Source organism: Helicoverpa armigera, chromosome 15 (assembly GCF_030705265.1).
Source record: "Helicoverpa armigera isolate CAAS_96S chromosome 15, ASM3070526v1, whole genome shotgun sequence".
In the NCBI taxonomy this organism is placed as follows: Eukaryota; Metazoa; Arthropoda; class Insecta; order Lepidoptera; family Noctuidae; genus Helicoverpa; species Helicoverpa armigera.
In genome coordinates, this window is record NC_087134.1 from 2,771,095 (window position 1) to 2,792,034 (window position 20,940).

Sequence of the window (20,940 nt, forward strand, 5' to 3'; positions counted from 1 at the left end):
ATATAACTACTGAACATAATCCAAGTTTTAAAATTGACACCGTCAAATTAATTTTGGATTAAAAACATTCTCCCTTAAGTACATTTACCATATCCTTATCGTACTTACTTATCTAATAATAACAACAAATAATTGAAATGATTCGTCGTGTTATTTTGTTGAAAGATTGATGTAATAGCTAATTAACAATCCGTATTGTTTTTCATAATATTATGCTCTCAGACAGTAGCAGCAGGTCATCTGGCAGCTTCGCGCGGCTTTATCTATCGTTCGTTCGCCGGTCGCACACTCTACGCAATAAATAAACGATTGCACTCGCGTGCTCGTAGTGGGCGCTCGGTTATTTTCTAAATAGATTTTGTTTGTATTTTTGTAAATAATAGTGGCGACAGTGTTCATATTAAGAAAAAATCGTGTTTGATTTTTGGTAAAACATAAATATAAAAAAAACTTTCACTTTACCAAAGATTTCGTTCTCTATTTCTGCGGTAGGATCTCTGTGTCAAATGTCAAAACCTATTTTTGTTGTTTTCGATGTACTGACGTGATTTTTATTTTTATTTGTAAAATGGACATTTTTGAAAGTTAAATAAGTGAATAACGATCTTACCACTAAACAAAAACAAGTGTTAATTGGTGCAATACAAAATGAATTGTGTACACTCGAGAGTTCCTGAATAATTCCGCAATTTCTAAATCGGGGTGTTTAGTCCGTCTTCGGTTTCTTTCTATTTTACAATCTACTCGTGTAGGTGTGGAGATTTAAGTGTCTGTGTACGTTTATTCTAATTACGAGGAAACAAGTTCGTGGATTTGATTATAACCACCGGTAAGTTTGGATAATATATTTTTACAATTATTTTATACCTACATTATAGTCTTTAAACTTGGAATTCTAACTTGAAGTAGTTAAAATTCTTGATCTTACAGGGATAAATTCATATTATGTCAAATAACGACATGATTACAATGATACCAAGCAAGATTACAAGGAATTTCTTGGGTCTTTATCCCAGCATTGAACATAAATGAATAATACAGCATGTACCTACACCATAACAATGTCAGTTTATACTGAATTATTATTAACTTTGTCAGAATGGGCGTTAATGATCCATTAAATGTGAAAGTATTATAGGTTAGATATGTTTAGAAGCCAACCCCAAATAAAATTTTGAACAGGGCAGGAAGAAGATATGATTTGAAGAGAACTTTAAATGATACTTAAATTTTGTATCACAGTGTACATACAAGTGCTAACCTTCACTACCAATAAAAATAATCTTAGTCTCTGTTTAAATTAAAATTACCAGTGAAAAGGTAAGAAGTGCATCGATTAATTATTATGCCTATGAAATTACAATATTCTATCTAATTTTGGTTAACGTTGATGATATTTTTACATAGCTTTCGTTGATTGCTTCTTAAATTGTTTGTTTATGAATAATTGAAGAACTCTGTTACTCATAAAGAAATTATTTATTTATTATGTTCAACAATAACATAAACACTGTTCTGGTAACAAAAACAATGTAAAATGAGTGGGGTATACCCATCAATTTGTCATGATAAATGAAACTATTGATAATCATGTTGTATGTAAATGGAAACAAAAATAGTAAATATATTTGATGCAATATTTAGACTACATTCAGCTTTTGCTGGTCAAAGAAAAAACCAACAAACATATTTATGGCAATTCTAGGAAGTATAACTATGCCAGGCACTAAAAAAATATGAGTCATGTCTAGACTAACATATTGATAAGTAAATGAGGAAAAACTAGCCAAACCTCACGTTGAAACTCAAAACTTCATATTTTTTTCTTTATCTTGCTGTGAAAAATACAGAAATTTAAACATGTTGGACCAAGATATGTAAAAAATGTTGGTTTAATATCCTTAGAAACTGAGTTTTGTACAAGTTTTTTAACCAAGCAGTAATTATTAAAGATAATGTTCAGAACAAAGTTGCAATTAACCCGCAACTAAGTAATAGTATTCTAGCAACAAATGGGACATTCACATAATGGTATTTATGTATTCCTTAATGATAACATTGGTTATTATGCCAATAGACCTGATATTTGCCTGTCGCACTAAAGACAATGGGCCTCCAACAAGATCAAGGCCAAAGAGGCCACTAGCTTACCAATATAAAATACAATGTTGCCATGTGTAGAAAATACCTATAGCTGTTTTATTTCATGATGATATAGCACAGGCCTACTCTAGAAAGTACTATTAGAAAGTTATCATAACATTTTGAGACTGTCACAGCCCAGCTGAGTGCTGAATGTCAAATTTATGTCTTAGAGATCCGACATCCTCGGCAAATAAACAAAAGTTTTCCAGACATAAATATTAACATCTATACTTTCTTTAATCCTACGGTTACTATTGCATAATGTGTGGTACAATCCCATATTCCAATATTAGATCATCATCAGCCTATCGCAGTCCACTGCTGGACATAGGCCTCTCCAAGTGCACGCCACTGAAATAACTATGTGTTTCAATATTAGATATGTGTTCCTAATTAATGACTATTCAAATGAATGTTGTACTGATTCAATCAAACTGTTGCAATTCAAAATGTTCAGCAGCAGCATTGCGTTGTTATCTATAGTAATGTTATATAGCAAGGCCACAGAAGCCAGTTCTGATAGCTTCTACATGACACAATTATTATTAAACAATTTTGGATGAATAAACCGAATGGAATCAGTTTACTTATTAAAGCATATCTATTGAATCATCTGAGTTATGACTGATAGTATGTTATTTATTTGTTTATGTATGTTTGTTTGTGTTATTATAGTATGTTATTTGTTTAAAAGTTAAGCAGATAAGAACCTGTTTGTATGGTCATACTTTTACTTATTGTTTTTTATACTAAATATTTTTTTTTAAATATTGTCGAAACAGTATTAAGTTGGGGTACAATATACTTCAGTATTTTGAGGGGACTTTTCTTCTCCCCTGACTCTTCTCTTAATCTTAAGTCATGTGGGATCATAAACAAATCAGCAACTTCCTACAGGAGATCCCCAACTAGGTTCAATACTGCGTCATGCAAAAACATACTTTCACACATGTTGGTTATTGCATTCTGTTTGTTGACTAAATAACCCCCATGAATGTACAGTATAGTACTGAAGGCATAAAACCTATGTATCTAATTACTTACAGTTAATTTGATTAGCTTTTACATATTCGTTTAATTTGGGTTAGTAGGGGCTTTCAAAATGAGTCTTTACAAATTCAGTTATTGCTCATCAACCGAAACTCATTACTCACTCCTGAAATGATGATTTTATTATTTATGTACTGCAATTATGCAAAACTAAGGAACGTCGTTAACCTAGTAGGTAGTAACTTATAAATTGTTGAACAAAAACGATAAAATACTTTGATAGCGACCTTGGTAACCGGTGACTGCCGCGCTTCGGCGGCGCGTTACGCCAATATTAAAATACTATGTACATACATATTTATTCATGGAATCGTGCCTCAATATATAATTTCTTTGTATACCCTATTAAATTAGGGGAACAAATATAATGACCACCATAAAATGCTTTGATACCCTTAGTTTTGCAACCAGAAAAATCTACTGAACACCAGAAAAATAAAGTCTAAAAATGTAATAGTACCAGCTATTTTAGTCACGACTTCACTTTAAATTGTATTCGACCACCAAATTTAGTAAATGATCACCAACTCTTGACGACCAAATTAATGTATTATTTTTGCCTAAATAAGTCACTGTGATTGCCATAAAATGTAGGCTTATTATCAAATAAAGTATTATGATGCCATATTAAGTTATGTGTCCGGCTTGCAATGCATGCGTGAGTGTCAGTATGACGAGTGACAGGGGAAAATGGAAGAAAATGACATATTGCGCCGACCCCAAGTAAAATTGGGAACAGGGCAGGAGAAAGAAGAAGAAGAATGTGTTTCTCAATACACTCCCTCGAAAACACACTCTTATCGCACTGTTTAGAGGCATGCAATAGACAATTTTCCACCCTAGTGCAGGAAAAGGGTCCCCATAATGTAATTACATTTATTGTATCAGGCCGAACTTATTTTTTTGGAGTCAGTTTACTTAAACAGGATAGCAAGATGTAAAAACTTTGATTATCATTTTATATTAAAACGCTGGTATAATTTTGATGATCATTCACTACTTTTGGTGATCATTTACTACTTTTGGGATAACAATGATTTATTTGGACTCATTTTGCTTAAATAGGATAGCAGAATGTAAAAACTTTGGTTATCATTTTACTTTAAAATGGTGGTTTAATTTTGGTGATCATTTACTATTTTTGGCTTGCGCATGATTTATTTTGGAGTAATTTCACTTAAATGGGATAGCAAAGTGTTAAAACTTTGGTTATCATTTTACATTAAAATGCGAGTTTCATTTTGGTGATCATTTACTATTTTTGTCTGCTATTTGTTACTATTTCTGGTGATCAGTTAAACATAAGCCTTAAATTAGTTATTATGATTAGATATCCCATAAAGCAGCTGCTTATTTCTCATTTGAAAGGAGTCCAATATAATATTTAAAGGCCGGTTTGGCGCTCTGTAACGATTTTCTGATGAGACTGCTAAGGCGATTTTGATTGTTTGGGGCGGATTTAATATTTCGTTTACAAGGGACGTTAAGCGAACCAAACGGAGTTGGAATAGCGAACGACAGCAATAGAAAAGTCGTAAAAAAGCTGTCACAATAACTTAAAGTATCGTTCAGGCTCAGTTGTTTAGCATTGTTTCCGCGATCCTCGCAGGATGCATCTGATATCTCCCGTTTGTATCAAGCTAGCTGCTAGCAACGCATAGTGATACGCGCGAAGCGACTCGCTTCCTGCTTCACACGCAACTCTATTTGTTGAAGTTATCCGACGCCCAATTCGATCCCGCCATGTTTAAATACACATAGCTTGATTAATACATTTATAACTCAGAACAAAGATACTGCAAAATTTGCTTCCATGAGAAATATCTGCTGTGTTGTTTGAAACCGATATTTTTCACTGCGCGTGCGAAATCTTTGTTTAACGGTGTAAAAAAGTAACAGTAAACTGAGTGTGATCTTGTGGTCATCCGGTTACAATCGCATATTGTTGCTAGCGGTACTTCATTCACACGAAAATCAAAGTAAATCTCGTTTTAATTTATAACAAAAGATTTTTACCGAGTAAAAATTTATCGAGTGTTTTATAGTCTATTAGTCGTTAAACCGCGAAAAACTTCATGTTTTTGATAAGGGCAATTTGCAGCAACCCATTCGTTTCTGATTAAGCGGTACTTGTAGAAACTGTTTCAATACAAAAGATTGATAAATTGCGTCACTCGCTATTTATTTATTAGCAGCTACGAGGCGAACGTTGCACCGCACACTTGACCATTTAAGTGCGATGGATGTCTACGATCTGCCTGACGTTTGAGGGACCGAGAGCCGAGACCAATTTGTCTTGAATAATAATTATTAGTAGATGCTAAAAAGGACACTAATGATGGACCATATCAAATGTTTGTGGGTATCACATACTTAATGGAATCTTATCTATCTATAATCTTTTGGGGTCTTTGCCTTCTTCTTTTCTTACTTACCAGATCTTATGCAAAACGCCCATCATTAGAAGCACGCAGCAAGTATCCTATAAACCAGCAGTTAAGAAACTTCAGAACTTAATATGAAAGCGTCTAGATAAGAACTTCTGTAACAAAGACGCTTAGGAATAACCTTTTCATTTTAAATCCTCGTTTGCAAAACCCATTCCGGAAACCATAATTGTATTTGTACTAGACATCGTATTGACATCATGAACCTTCGATGTATTTCTTGTTGCGTGTTCAGCTACACTTCATTAGGTGTGACTCAAGGTTAATAAACAACTGCTCCCGATTATCCTTGGTACGTATCATGTGACTTAATTAAACGAGACTAATTTATAGAAGTTGCTTACATGTGGATTAAAATCGCGTGAGACCAGAGACATCGTAAGGAGGTCATATGTCTGAAGTACGACAACAACAGGCTGCAAAATAATTATCTAATAAAATTGCAGAGGTTTTTTTTATCTCTAACTTTAGTATGGCCTTAGTGTCGCCAGTTTTTTTAAAAACCAAAATATCTTCATAAGAAAGGAGAAAGACTCATAGGACAAAAATAACTGAGTTGTGTTTTAATGGAATTATGCATCCCCAATTTTACGCTATATAGCTCGATTCGTGGCACGAACGTCCCATTTTCGTTACCCAATTAACTAGATCGAAACAACATGATGACGAACCCATAAAATTATGAATGATGTCATCCCAAATCCAAACCGTCTCATGTTACAAAAGCGACAACGTTTCACATTATTTAAGTGGCGATTCAACGTGTTTTATCGGCAGAAGCGATGAGGGTCAGCTCACAGCCACCGATCTCCGTTCTACTGATAATTATCAGCAATTGAATGGACGACTGGTAGTTAATTGCCTGCTATCATTGACGTGGTGATTAACGCCCAGTGGCCGTCACACGAGTGACTCTCATGCAGATATAGTGTCGCGTTTATCTAAGAATAGAATTTGTCACTTGGGCACGCACGAGTTTTTGCTACCGAAGCAGTTTTCGTTGCATAATAGATTTTATATGAAGCTTATTTATTGGAAGGGGAAAGTCTTGCTTTGATTGAAGAAACAAACTGAATGTGTTACATATTTATGATTCGCTGATCATATATTAGCAAAACTGTTGTATTCACAAGTGACAGAAAATAAGAGACCCAAGATTTCACTTCTAGCAATCTTGCTGGATATCAGAGAACGAAATATTGTGATTCTGTCTATAGCAGAATGATGTCCAAAAAATACTGATACGAATTATGTCCAACAATACAGATACTACGATAATGAGTATGATGTGAATTACTTTATTGAGTCAAGAACTTATAGTTCCTTTGAATGACTTAAGTTTGAGGAAAATAATTATCATCATTGTGAAGACCAACTACGATAATTATCGTAGTTGATAGTCGATTATAATCGTTCATAGTTATAGTTATTATGGTAATTTCAGCGGTAAGTAGGTATCTATAATTTTATTTAATTACAAGCCCATTTATATTAATTGCACAAGACACAGCTTGATGAAGACATGACATAAAATAAATGAATGAAGTCGTCAATTTTATTACTTACAAATAACCACAAGATCTCTTGTAGAAACATGCGAACCTTGGTCATATTCTATTATCTTATTGGACACTGGATAAACGACAGTAAGAATATTTTTGTTCATCAAAACTTCAGCCAAAACTGGAAGTCCCTATTTCTAGAAAAAGCATGTTTGGAGACGGATTGGGGAGGCTTTTGTCCAGCAGTGAGACAGTACACATTTTCGATATTATATTAGAGAGTTATCTGAATTATAATACTATATAAGATAACACGAAAAAAGTAATAGGACCTGTTTACATTAAAACCTTTCACAGCGCCATCTATACGCGAACATTGTGAATGAGTAAGGGCGGAAAGGTGGTGTAATATTGGAAGCTTGCCAAAGTTTCTAAGTTAGGTCATTTAGTTGCGTAAAAGTTTGTACATGACGTCACTGGATGGCGCTAGTAGTTCTCTTAAGCTAATAAAAAATATTTTCGTCTCGGTACTAACTAATTAAAAGTTCTACAGCACAATTTTGCACTGTAGCACATTATATGTATCTACATAATATATATGCTATTAATTTTACCAAATCAAAATACTCGGTCAAGAAGTTGACACTGAAATAAAATATAAAATTGTTTTAATGCATGCAAAGTACCTCTATGCTTTAATCAGAAGCGATAACGATATCTACATGTTTCGCCAACATCCCAAAAAACATCCAACTATGATGCCAACAAAATATATATTAAAATAGTTATGTACAAAACTTATGCTTCTGACGCGAGCTCCCAAAATGAAACTCCTAGGTTCTTTTTATAGCGTTAACTATGTTTCATTTTCTAATTTAACTTTAACAGCGTTGCCATGTTGTTGTGGCGTTTAATGAGAACTGCAGACACTTGCCATCTAGCGAGCCTAAACTAAAAGTAGTGCTTCGACCGCAAATTATAAAAGTTGCTCTGAGTTTGGACAATCCTCTGCGGTTCCCGCCTATTGGAAAGTGACCATTGTTGAGTGCGAAGCTGCATTGAATTTTAATTGAGGAGGCGCCACTTGCGAATAATGAGCTCAAGTTCGCCATGCCAGACATACGCTCAATGTCATGTGGTATGTTATCTTTTAATACTGGCTTAGACGATTACATTGTAAAGTTTAGGTAATCCATTATTGCGTTGGTTGCGATTAACGCAATGGAAATTATCTTTTTACAATTACCCGAAAGAGCATTTAGGTGTACAGCGTTTTGGATACGATGCTTAACAGAATTCCGCATGGAAATTCGCAATTTAACATCTGCTTAGCAAACTGTATAGTGAAGCCTATACGAACTAATATTCATTTTCCTTTGCCAGGCCACAGCTTATATTAAATACGTCGTTCAACACTTAACCACGTCATGATTATTCAAAACTTGGCCCACGCTTTAAGCAAAGGCGATTAAATCATTTCCATAATGTTAAGTATAACATTTTTTATTAAATTAAGTTTTTAAAACATAATTTCGAGCAGTAGAGTCTCAAATATCTGGAAAGTTTTTATTTCGGTTCAACTATGATTGCAGTTAAAATAATCATAGTTGAACCGAAGATTTTTATTGTAACGCGATAACTTTTGTTATCATATGTTTACGTTTATAAAATGGTTATTACTTTAAATTTTATGGCAATTCTAAAGCCGTTCGTTTTCATAAGCCAAGCTTAATTTTAATTAATTAAAAAACTGCATGCTGTCACAGCTAAGTACAATTCATGGGAACCATGCTTTTTGTTGCACTTCCCTAGCGCTAGACGAAGTTAATCTTTATTATGAATAGTTAGAATAATGTATTTCACTAACTCTTGTTAGCCAGGTTAAATGTTAAAATTACTTACGAGAACTAAGTTAGAAGAATAGTTAGGTATACTAACTTAAATGAGCCCAAGTTAGAGCCTTGTTTTTGTTGCTAGCAGAATTAAGATAAAATCTCTTGAGTCGTATTAAGCATGATTACATTATCCGTATTTTTAAATATATTAGATTGCACTGACTAAATGGCCAGCACATTCAAGCTAATTCATAATTTTTCTACCGCTGCAATGAAAAGTGGTGGTTTTGATGATGTCTATATGAAAGACGTAAGCAGATTAATTCGTCGCTTTTATGACTGCTAGTAATATCCGGTAGCTCTCGATCGCAAATACGGCTCTTCAAATATAATAAAATATGCCATCTGCGCGACGTGACGGGGATACGTTACTAAATAATATCTTTAACAGCCTTTGCAATAACTCGCAATGTATTTATAGCTAGAATGTCTATATTGAGAAGTAATTAAACATTAATAACTAGTTTCGAATATTGTTGCAATGTAACAGTGTTTTTGTTTACGTCGATCTATGGCAGTTTGATAAATTCGTATGAAGTTGGTAACATTTTTTGTTTGGCTACCATAATATATTATAAATTATCTGTGGACATCATAGAAGATAAATGAAATGTCTCCTCGCACGGTCTGCATCGCGCCATATTTCATAGCGGCTGACCCTTCCAGCTCACGGCTTCGGCTAATAAGACCGCACTATGTTTTATTATCTGCACAAAATTAACGATTTGTTTTCCTACCATATTTTGGGAAAATAGCAACCCTGTGCTTAGACAAACAAATGTACCTATCAGCATTCCGTGAAACAAACAAAACTGCACACTCACCTACGTGTTCCAATTAAAACTATGAACCTAAAACACTTCATAATGAACCAAAACGATCAATATTCAATTACCCATCAATTAATCAGCATGTACGAGTAAGTTGATTGCTAAGGGAAATTAGTCCGACGTACATTTATTAGACGGCGTCGTGTCGGCAGCAATTAGGCCACGGGAACTGCGAACGATGGTAAAACTTTTAATGGCTAATTAACTGGATAAGTAACCAGCTATCAGCGAGCTTCGTACCGAGTGTGACATCCCATTTCCTATTTTTAACGTTATTTTGCTAATGATAAGCTGCGCGAAGATGGCGCCCAACTGGAAACTTTAAAGCTTGTGAAATGTACTTACTTCGCCGTGACGCTATGTTTTAGAAGCTGTTTAAAGTAAACAGATTCGTTTACGTATGAATCTACTTACTTTGTTATGTCACTGTATTGGTCGAGTATGATCAATAAATATGCTTAAGGATCATTTGCCGAACTTCCACCAATTTGAAGAAAGTAACTACGGTATTCCTCCAGTTTGCATTTGCAAAAAGTAAAATGTGATCAGGAAAATTGGATATCACCGCTAGGCTTTCAGCTCCGTACCAATATTCATAAACCTATGAATAAATCATCACAAAAAGAAGAAATTCCATGTAATTACTGAACATCATACTGGCGTCCTTTTAAACTGTTTCCAAAACGATCATACTGGTTTTGCCCTTCATCAGATGTATGTAAAATCAATTCATACAATGATAGCAGAGTACAGCTGGATGCCTTAAATGAAGCGTTCTCAAACGGCGGGAATATTTGCTTAATTTACAATTTACTTTGGTTTGGCTCGCCAGCGAGTGGGGCATTTCAATGAGGGTTTTCAAAAATGGCGTTCACCAGGTGGCAGCACCGAGTCGTCAGGTCCAGGTAACTGTCAAAGTGCTTATCTTTACTATGAATAGTGAACGATTTTAGTGTTTTTTTTATTTTATAATTAAAGCACTGCATTATTGTTTTACTATTGCGGTTGAGTAAATAAAAAAAACTAAATCATATTGTGTTAACAAATTTTTCAACAAGCTTTTCCTTAGTACCAGTGACTTTTGCACCCTCTCTCTTAGCTCAATTTTTAGTTCGGAAACCTTATTCTGACCGTAGTCCATAATAAAATCAATAACACTTCCAATATAACAGAATTTCAATAAAGAATAAGTTCGGCACCTACAATTCCATACTATTTGACAGCTGTTTGGACCTGACGCATACGAAGCGCCGCCTGGCGGCAGAAAAAATATCAAAAACCCTCATTGAATATATTTCTTTTTTTCCGAACTCGTGGCAATGGCTCTTGAGCGTTCTGCCGCTTGATTTGCAAATGGGCTGTGAAGAGCCCACGGCTTGATGCTGGCACTCTATAGCTGTTTACTCGTACAATTTTCTATATTTATTTGAGGTTTGATTTTGAAAACCGCTTAGATTTAATTATTAAATGATAGAAACAAAATACCTAGTTCATACAAAAGATATTTACTTAGCTACATTATAATACATGTCTATGCTGCGCAACTGCTGTGCAAAGGTCTGTTTTATTTATTTGTTCAATTATTTTTTTAACTTGACAATAAGGATTATGATGTCATTCAGTTCATGACTAAGATTGTTTATTTATTTTCAGTTAGCGGAACTATGATTACCTCATATTTACCTCATTACTTACGGTTTTAGTAGCCTCACAGTAGAAAACTTTTCTTCATTTTCAATATTGTTATCTGCAGTACTACTCGAGTTGTGCGATTTCAGACCCGAGTCATAAGTTTTTCACAACCTCGTCCAATGGATTGCATATCAGATTAAAGTTACAAGTTGAGTTCTGCAATCTTTCATCGTATCGAACTCGAGCCTTGGCAAGACTGCACTTTTTTACATCCAAGCTACTTAAAATAAGATGGCGCACGTTTCTTCGGAAACTTTGTAATATGATCACGTGATGTAGCAAAGTACCTAACCTATCTAGACATAGGAGCTATAAAAGACTAAAACAACCTAATTTATTTGAATTAAAATCTCCATCTACAGGCCCATGTCATACTTTTGAACGTTTTCGAAAATTCACCATACTTTAACTGTGTGTTTTCATGTCCCCTGCCATTCTGCACTGGCTTAAACAAGCCGAAGATGAGTTATAATAGTTTCCTGCGGTTATCCCCATTAGTTGACATTTGTGAGTAAACAAAACAATAAAACGTTGTTTGCTGTAGATAATTGTAGTTATCCACATACTTACTCAGTTCCTGCTTAGCCAAATTAGGCGTTGGCGCTTCCTTGTATGAACCAACCATAATAATGAGGTTGTCCTTTTTAAAAAGTTTGCTTACGTCTTAGGTCTTTAAATATTCCTCGGTACGTACTTTTATATGAACAGGAACCTGAACTAAATTTCTTTGTAAATTAGTTAAAACACCGAAAAAGTTCTCAAAGGCGTTTTTTGTATGCACTTATGCAAGAAACGCCTCAAACAATACAAAAACATTAGATTGAAACATTCAGTTGTTCTCAGAATTGTTATTTGTGTTGTAATTATTATCTAGCGTTTTGTCATGCTCTAGACGCAAGAAATGACGACAGTATGTAAAACCGGGAAATTGTATGATGATTGTTTTCTTATCTTTTTTCTTCGGCTTAGTACCCGATTATTATGGTTATAAAAATTTTAGAAAGCTCGTGAGCCTACTGCCTATTGTTGTCATACTCTTTAATTACCCGTAATGTTTGAAAAATCGTGATCCGACATCAGATCAGGACATCTACATGCGTCATGTAGGTCATCTGTGATCAGTACGGTCTGCTTACCTCAGTAATCATTTAAGTATTTAAAACAAACGGCTTCTAGTTCTCATTGTATTCTTGTCAAAGATTTTCTTAGCTAGTAGAATATTTCGAAGCTCGTAAATAAGTCGGTAAGTATGTCATGATAATGCAACAAAGTTTCTTTCGCTATTCTTCTAAACTACTAGCAACTTTGTATTCAAAATGCATTCGAAAGCAAACTAGCTTTGCGTCGTCTCTCCATTACATAATTATTTTAATGAGGCAGAGGTCATTACGGAGCTACTCTCGATGGGATGAGCGTAACAAGGATCTAGCTGTAGATAGATAAACTAGAATTGTGATGAGATCAATTGCTTTCAGTTCATAATCTTTGATTAAAATTATTTGAATCTGTTTTTGTCGCAGTTCTGTGGTTTTTTGGCCACTATATTACCAAATGACAACCTATGTGCCTCATCAAAACTAAAAAAATATTTTTTGTTTACATCCAAATAAAAAGCTTACAAAACATGCGAATAAATTATGAGCCCAGCAAATTCCTTAATGTTAAATTAAAAATGTTATGCCAGCCAGTTTAACATCGCAAACCAAATAACACGAGTAAATAAACTGAGCAAAATTAAATGCAGTTTAACAAAAAACAATATACGTGTACGCCATGAAAAGTAGTACTTATGTTCCGAGCGAAAGCAGCCGCGTCTGCCTGTAAATAAGGATGCTTAAAAACATACAATGCATGCCCGTGGACTGGCCTGGGCGAACGAGCATTACATGCTACGAAGATCCCCTTAGTTTGCTTTTCAGATTGGGCAACAAGGCTGCACCAACCTTACCGTTTTTGTCGATGAATCCCAATATTTTAAGCATGGAAGCAGAAACTTTAAAAAATCATGCATCAGTCAGTGACCTTCTCGCGTCAGTGAATGTCAACTAACGGAAATAATAGCCTTTATAAATAATGAACAATCAGCTTACAATCTCTCCATTGTGTGGTGTTTTCCATTAAATAGACACGAGAATAAATAGGACATGAAAAAACTGTAAAAAAGAACTGTATTTGGTAGTCGATGTTATGGTGTACCAACGCTAGTATTTTACATTTTTAATCACCTATCGATCGGTTTAAGAAAACCTCGTTAATCACGGCTACCATCGTTAGCAGTCATTCGTACACAGCCAAACTCATAAACTACGCCGGTCATATTCAGAACCCGCGCTCTATTATTTTTCTTTTTATTTTCTACCGTGATTCTCCAAACAATTTTTTCAACCTTCTAAATTCGTAAGTGCATTTTTGTATGCACTAGTCTCGGTGCAGACGCTTATTGCCAATTTTCTATACCGATGCACCGGAGATACCGGACAACGGACATCGGATCGAAAATTGAGAACGGCTTTTACCTGTATTGTGTAAACAAAACTTTATTACTGTATTTTTGGAACGATGAATGTTCCATTGGTAATACAAACGTGATGTAATTTGTTTGTTTTGATTTTTAATAGGATAGTCAAAGCTGAAATACAATAGGAAAACGTGAGAAAGAGAAACTTTATCAATTGTTTTACTAACAATTCAGTTTTACAATATTATTTATTCATCCAGTTGTATATTATGGAAGATGATTTCACATAGGCTTTATGCGTTAGAAAAATAACAACGAGTACCTCACCTTCTATCTATCTATCTTTTAATTATTTCAGAAGAACCAAGTTACAACCTTACCTGAAAAACTTTTCATATGTATTATGATTTGCTTCATAAAAGTTCGGTTAATTAGTTTTTTGATAAGGTAATCGGTAAACGCGTTATAAATTGCAAACATGTGTGATAAGATTTTGTTAATGACTGCTTAATCGTATGTGAAATTGCTCGCTGTCGTAAAATCCGTAACATGTTGCATGACTTCTCTTATAGAAGACTGGACTGTTAATTTAGGCACTTGCCAATGTAGATTTTATGAATATCCTTGATGCGTATAGGTCGAAAAAGGCATGTCAGCATAATAATTCGTCATTAAAACTTACTATAATACTTACCCAAATTACGTTGGGTAAGTTATGGATAGACTGTATATATCTTGATTATATGTATGTATGTTATGGGGTTTCCGTACGACAGACAAATTGAAAATTGCTTATTACATCCATGGTTTCTGGGCCACTGATTCCCTTTCAGGAACTGTATTAAGGAAAATTTGTAATTTATTTATAAAAAACCTTCAATATCAACGAATGTTTAGATGTAATTTATTGTGTGAATAATCTTGGTTAGCTGTTGCTAAACTTTAATTTTAAGTTAATAGCCTACTAGTAATGTTTGCTTTTGGTTCCACACGAGAACTTTTGGCGTTTCACTTATAATAAATGACTTCATAACATTCTGTAGATAACATGTAGGCTATAATTCATGTGCAGAAAATTTTAAGAATGCTTATCAGTCATTTTAATTACTTGCAAACTTGACTGATTGTCTTACGCAAACAGCAATGGCATGTATGACCTAAAAGTCAACGAACCTCATTTTGGTATTATTTTAACAATTCAACTTCTGTATCCTTTGTTAAAAAAAAAACATTTTTGAACGTAAATAATAGATGTAGATCTTGTTTAAACAAGACGGATATTATGTCTATGTCTGCTATCATTTTCCTAATTATACATCGGGATAGGACTCTGAAGGAGTATTGTTTTAGGCTCTAAGGTTGTGCGTCATGGTCCCTAAAGATGCTATCTTATGATATGGACCTCTAAATACATGTGTAAGACGAATTTTAAGATGAGAGTTACTGGGCTGGGCACATAACTTTCAGCTAGAAATACCTATGTATCTACTTACAGTTGTATATAGAATCTATGTCGCAAGACACAGAACAGACCTTTCAGCACTTCGTAAAATTCTACAACCACACGCGAAAACCTTAGAACCTCTGATTCTCGCATAGAATCACATGCTCCGTAAAAATAGATTCGCTATTTGATTCAAAAAGACTCCTCAACTATGTTCGTGTGTTTTCGTAACTTGTCAGTCTCCTAAGTTTACCTTAAATACTAGGTTTTCTTAGAAATATTTGTTCACAAACCCGTTAAGCAGCTTCAACGGTTATTTGCCTTAAAGGCTTTCATGACAGAGGAATTCTTGAAGCAGCTCCGCTAAATTTCCGGAGCCTGTTATGTTTCAGGGGCCTTGCAACACTGCATCTTGAAGTGTTAATTTTTTTCAAGATTATGAAACTTTTGAGGTTTAATATTTTATAATAACAAGATTATTGTAAGATATTTAGGTATACTTGTGATTTATCGTTTCGTGCCAATTGCCATCTCATAGACTCAATCAATAATTCATTTACGACTTGTTTATCTATAAGAAATCATTTTTTTTACTCGCACTTTCAACATAACAACAATTTCAGCACAGTAGGTAACAATTAACACTTTCGCTTTGATAAACACATATAATTACGATGCCTGGAATGCGCGAAAGAACCGTGAAACCTAGCATCATTATCTGTGCCAGGTTCTTTTCAGTTCATTGACGCATTTTGAGATATCTATCACGTTATTGTCACAAAGAGAAGCAATGGCAGTATACTTTCGCAATTTATCAAGATTATGTGTTTCGAAATTACGTGTAAATGAGATACGCCAAAAATAGCTCGTGAAGAGACGAAATATTTTTTATATTTCGCATTCTTATTGAAAGCCTCGTAAAGCCTTCTTTTTAAACGTTGTTTAGAAGATAAATTGGTGCAATATTTTTGTAAGTATACAATTGTAGCTTGCGCTATTCTTTAAAAAAATGCTGAATGATTGATAAAAAGAATTCACATGCATATTAATTCAAAAGTGCATGCTCAGTTATTTATTAATAACTATATAAAAAAAAAGAAAGTGGTTGACAAACAAGATGGGCATGGCAAGCGCGATGCATTTTACAAGCCACAAACTTTATCCTCACGACAATATTTGAAAGTTAAAGGGAGACACATAACTCCAATACTCGGTTCAAACAAGCGATATATTATTAAAACTATCCGAGTAATATATCCTTGACAGAAATATCTTACAATTTGAATACTGCATCGTACTTTATGATCGTGAATTGAGTGGTGGGTCGTGGGATGCAATTTACAGAGACCAAGTTTTATTTTAACGTTGCTATCGCTGTTTCTTTACAATGCAATGTTCTCGAGGCCATTTAAAAGAGGAAATATTTATTTTTCTCAGATTTATGTAAGTATGCATTATGTGGAATATCAATTGAATATTATTTAGCCACGGATTTGTTATAAACTCTAGTGATTTGTCACTTTAATGAATTAGGTATGTTTATCAAAAGATGGTGATGTATATAAAGCACGATAGAAAGTAGCGTGTGGTCATCCTTTTCATTTATGTATAGGCAGATGACATCAAGTTCCCGTGATTGTTATTATCAGTAAAAATAAAATAAAAAATAATGACACCTATTAGGTCACCCGTGGGAAATAACTACTTGATATTCCTTTGCTTAAGGTTAGCCATAGGTAACTAAGCTGATGATTAATCATTAGTAGAAACGTTGATGCATCTTTTAAAACTGTCCCGATTTAATTGTCTCCCAGTGTATTCAGTCTATTAACGTGCAGACGGTTTCAATAACAGTGTACACTTTGCTGTTTTACAATTTACCCATACATTAGTCGTCTGTAGACGTTTCTTTAACGCTTTCTTTCTTTTCTTTTCAGATATACTTGAGATGAACATCGGAATGCGAATTCAGTTACATTTAACATAGTTGGTAAGTACCCTCATCCAATTACCCAATCTAAAATTGAGTTACACATGGTTCTATTTCTGGCATTCTAGAGTTAGGTTCCGAATTCGCCCCTTTTGTGTGATAGGTACTAAAGGTCAGACTGTGTTAGTACGGCTGTATTTGGGAAGCTTTATTACCTAACATCAAGCATGTTACATCGTAGTTATACGGATAAGAGCCTGCCCTTTTCTGCATCGACTGTAAAGGATACCTCACAACGGACTGCCTTTAAAAAGTCCAGCTGCGAATTGAATCCTTTCTACGCTCAGCTCACTTGATGCGTTTGCGATTTCATCGTGTCCAATTTCATGATTATTTCTATTAGCTTGTACGGTTTCTCTCTTCTCTGTTCTTTCTCCTCGTTGCAATGCAAATTAACATCGTCACCCACTTAGCTGCTCGCCTGCGTAAAGTTTGAAGGCCTCTTCAACGGCAACCCGCCCAAAATCTGAAAACTACCAAATAGCAACTCATTTCTTTTCTGTGATTTAAATTTATTTATTTTATTTATTTATTTATTTATTTAGGGATAAAAAACAGTTACATAATAAAACTTATCGGATAAATTATATTAAAACTAAGTTAACAATCATGCAACCCATACCATTATCCACAAGTTAACAAAAGAAAAGAAAAAGAAAGTATGAAAACTGATTACACTGACAAAATTAAACAGTAAAAATTTTGGGGTTGAAACTTTATTCCCCACGGCAACTTGCCATTATTTCTATATACTTTATTTAAGTTAGATTTTAGAGTATAAACAAGAATAATTCTACCACCACTGTGGGTATCGTCGTTATAACTGAACGTTAAAAACCCTAAAAGTGTTTCTAAACTTGATCTTTACGAGATAAATATTCATAAAAGTCGTTTGCTAACCATCGTTATCCTTCACCGTGGCTAATTAAAACTGACAGACAGTACTTGCCACTCGGCATACTCAAAAAGCAAACTACTCTTTCTGTCCGAGCCACTCGAGTTTTTCTGCTAGGAGACAGGTCCTTTTGTTTTTTACAACGTTTTTATAAAGCACTAACTATATAAATATAAAAGTGCAATTTAATAAGGACGGTCTTCCGATAGACTTACTTGAAAGTGGACGCTAATAGGATTGATAAAAGGATTTTTTTTCTTTGATGTTATAAGTAACTAGCAAGGGAAAAATTAAGTTTTTGCAAAAAGTATTTCTGTGAAGCTAAATTGCAAATATTCGTGCCAATATAATCAGTGGGTATCGATTTGTGTTTCAACTTTAAAATTGTCAATCGAATAACGGTATCACTGAATAAAAAAGTCAATGTAACAGTAACGTCAACAACCGCTTTAATAAAACCTCATTCTGCAGAATACATATGTATTTATTACGCCAGGTAACACTCGAATGTTTCGCAAAGTTTGGCGATTCTTAAGCACTTGGCGCCAATCCGAGTGGAATGCAGTGTAGCCAACCAACCAATCGATACCGATATAATCGAGAACCTCTTAAATATGTATCGAGTCAGGTGTTGGCAGGGATGCGAATTTAAACAAGCCTGCGGTCTTTTATGACGAGGCAGTGGCATTTTGCTGATAGGGTTTCGATAAATTTTCAAGTACCTCGTCTCTTTACCATGAGTAAATAGGTCTTATTGTGTATGGTGTAGTAATACTTATGCAACAGCTAGTAGCAAACATGCACATGTAAAATGATAACTGTACTTGTGCAAATATGAGTGACCTGCCAGCTGGGTTGTGTGTGCAACAAACTAGTTACACACTAATCTGTTCAAGTAGATGCTGTTAAATGTCACACTTGCGAGTTATTTCAGTACTGTGAACCCATTTGAAAGATACTACATTATTTTAGAAACATTTGTGATCAATCAAGTCAGTCACACACGACTGTCCGTCAATGGACTGAATAATTATCGTGGTAAGTCACGAAGACTGAGATGAACACTAGATGGCCTACTTACGAGTGAGGAGTCTCATTGATGTGTTCCAAGGTTATCGTCAGCTTCGTGATCGTCAAGATTAGGGACATTAAATGCAATGTTTTTTCTATTTCTATATAATGCATTTGTTTCTCTAGCCCAAAGGTTTCGAAACGGTACGTGATAGGAAACTCTTTGGTTGATTCTGATTTCCAGCTTGCTAGACGTATTTATTGCTTCTTGGCGCACATCATTATTTTCAATAAATCAATATATTACAGACATACCTAAAATTACATTAGTCAGACCATTCACAAAATTAGTTTAGTAGCTCTATCGATTACCACTACATTAATGTTATCTCCGTAATAGATATTGATATATTCGCGAACTGCAATTAGTAGCAACATTAACATTTGGTGTATTTTGATACCACTTAGATGTAGTTAATTCATTAACCACATTCATGAGCCTGATAATAACCATTTACGTAACTCAATATGAGGACGGAAGCTGCATATTATCGTAATATAATAATGATACTAAAATATGTATTAAATCATATACTAGCACTGTTTATGTTATAGTACTTCGTTTCAATATTTCAGTAATGCGTTGACCGCAATCGAAAATATTGTGTTTGTTGGCTAACTTATGTGAGCTGTGTCAATTGATATGTCATTAATGACAACATGTGGTGCACTGGTCACCACAAATATGGCCCAGTATGGGTAGCTTAAAATACTATAATTCACTTCATATTTATCAATTTTTACTGTTCCCTACAGTTAAAAAGTGATAACAATGTACTATGTGTTCGTCATAATAGCTGGTCTCACTATGAAACTACACTAGTAATGAGTTGATCCAAAGATTCGGAAATAAAGAAGTAGATTTAGAACTGAAGACCAAAAAGAGCAACTCCTAGCGTTAGAACATCTTACGCACGAATTATACTCATAACTTCACAATTTTTTGAGCGCTTCCTCATCTCGACCGACATTCCCCAAAGCCTGTCTCCAAAATCATGCAGTGTATCGAGCCGGTAGTTCCCAGATACGGATCGGATCATCCACTACATCCCCTGTCTGGTATTGTGTAGCTCCTAACAGCGTTGCAAGTTCCAAAACCGGCTGCATTCGGATTAGTAACCATGTACTGCCAAATGGGAACGCGGTATGTTTTCCTTTCTTTCAAAATTTGACATGGAACTATTTTGGTGACAGGAGCGTAAGTTTTTAACAGAAAGTTTGAGTGTAGCATGCGCAAACTCAACTTTTTCCGATTGAGTATACCTTCCATGACCTATTTTATTTTTTTTCGGAGTCGATACCTTTTGGGTAAACTACTAAACTTTTTCTAACTATTGTGATCGGGATCCAGTACACTGCCAATCATAAATTCAAACTAAATTACATTGTAAAGTACCTATAGCTACCATGGGAAGACCGACCTACATAATATTATAAGCAGAAACGCAAAGAAAGTTGTCAAGGGTCCTACTAGCGTAATAATATAACTCGGGAACGCATAGAAGGGATGATAACATGGAA

General features: G+C 34.5%; 1 protein-coding gene across 2 annotated transcripts in view; it reads left to right on the forward strand.

The window, feature by feature from the left end:
- Positions 1-195: 195 nt before the first annotated feature.
- Positions 196-20,940, forward strand: part of LOC110371215 (probable beta-hexosaminidase fdl) — a 66,040-nt gene continuing 45,295 nt past the window's right edge. The window contains exons 1-2 of one of the 2 annotated variants that reach the window (XM_049845044.2): positions 196-829; positions 17,401-17,453. The gene's annotated coding sequence lies outside the window, so the exon portion shown is untranslated. The remainder of the gene's footprint in view (positions 830-17,400; positions 17,454-20,940) is intronic. The other variant, XM_021327350.3, reaches the window with a different exon arrangement.